At 41.7% G+C, this 1,403-nt stretch overlaps 1 pseudogene; it reads left to right on the forward strand.

Annotated features, from left to right (window-relative positions):
• Positions 1-1,399, forward strand: part of LOC102817260 — a 4,008-nt pseudogene extending 2,609 nt beyond the window's left edge.
• Positions 1,400-1,403: the final 4 nt, after the last annotated feature.

Here is a 1,403-nt window from a genome sequence, read left to right on the forward strand (position 1 = left end):
GGTTATTTAGGGTTGCTCAGGCTGAGGAGAGGAGATCCCGAGTACCCTGGATGAGGAGAATACACGATCTCTGAAGTAGGGTTAATATGGGGTCTCTGTGGGGAGAGTTTCAGTGTTTCTCAAATTAAGGAAATGAAGGTCTTTCATGCTCTAGATATTTGACGGTTTCAGGACAAGGGGCATCATTCGTCTGTCAGTTTGTTGGAAGCTAAACCACTGGTATTCCAAATCCCAACGGGGTTATCCATGGGAAACAAGATTCAAGATGAGAACAGATTGGAAAACAGGACCTGCCATTAATTGATATAGTGGCAGAAGATGAGGCCTTAGGTGGGGAGGCACTAAAATAAGACTGTGGAAGAGCTTGAATATTGAGGAACATCTCTAGAATCTCGATTGCCCTGACGTTGTAGTGACCTGTGGGGCAGGCTGAAAGATGGCGGCGGCGGAGGGCGTTGGTCCCTGCAGCTTCTAGTTCTCATTTGTCGCCATATTTTCTGCTTTGAAGAATCTTCAAGAGAAGATTAGACATTTGGAACTTGAAAGAATTCAGGCAGAAGAAAGTGTGAAAACTTTGTCTAGAGAAACAAGTGAATACAAGAAAGTACTGGATGAACAGATACAGGAAAGGGAAAAGTCAAAGACTGAGGAATCAAAGCACAATCAAGAAGTGGCTTCTCAGTCGTTAGTTGTAGAAAGTAAACGTAATCTTTTAGAAAAACAACTGGAATACATGAGAAATATGATAAAGCATGCACAAATGGAGAGGACATCTGTCTTAGAGAAACAGGTTTCCTTAGAAAGAGAGCGACAGCAAGATCAAACTCATGTTCGTACCAAATTTGAGAAATTGGATGTTCTTGAACAGGAGTATAACAAACTCACCACTACGCTAGCCACTGCGGAAAAAAAAATGCAAGAGTTAGAAGAAAGCTCCATGAAGAAGAACAAGAAAGGAAACGTATATAAGTTAAGGCAGCCCAGTTGCAGACTGGTCTAGAAACCAATCGGCTTATCTTTGAGGATAAAACATCTCCATATGTTGCCAGTACAAGAAGAATTAAAAAAAAAGAAGTCAAAACCACCAGAAAAGAGAGGTTCTAGAAACGATTTTGCTGCACAACCACATTATAGATTATGCTTGGGTGATATGCCATTTGTAGCTGGAAAGTCCACCAGCCCTAGCCATGCGGTGGTAGCCAGTGTTCAGCATGTCTTGCATCTAATGAAGCAATACAGTAAAGCCTTGTGCAATGATCGAGTAGTCATCAATGTTCCTTTGGCAAAGCAAGTGTCTTCACGATGTATAAAAGTAAGAAGTTAACGCCAGTGTCCTCCAGCACCATTAATGAAGAATTGTCAGAAGTCTTACAGACTTTGCAGGATGAATTTGGGCAAATGAG

Source organism: Chrysochloris asiatica, unplaced genomic scaffold, assembly GCF_000296735.1.
Source record: "Chrysochloris asiatica unplaced genomic scaffold, ChrAsi1.0 scaffold00717, whole genome shotgun sequence".
NCBI lineage: Eukaryota > Metazoa > Chordata > Mammalia > Afrosoricida > Chrysochloridae > Chrysochloris > Chrysochloris asiatica.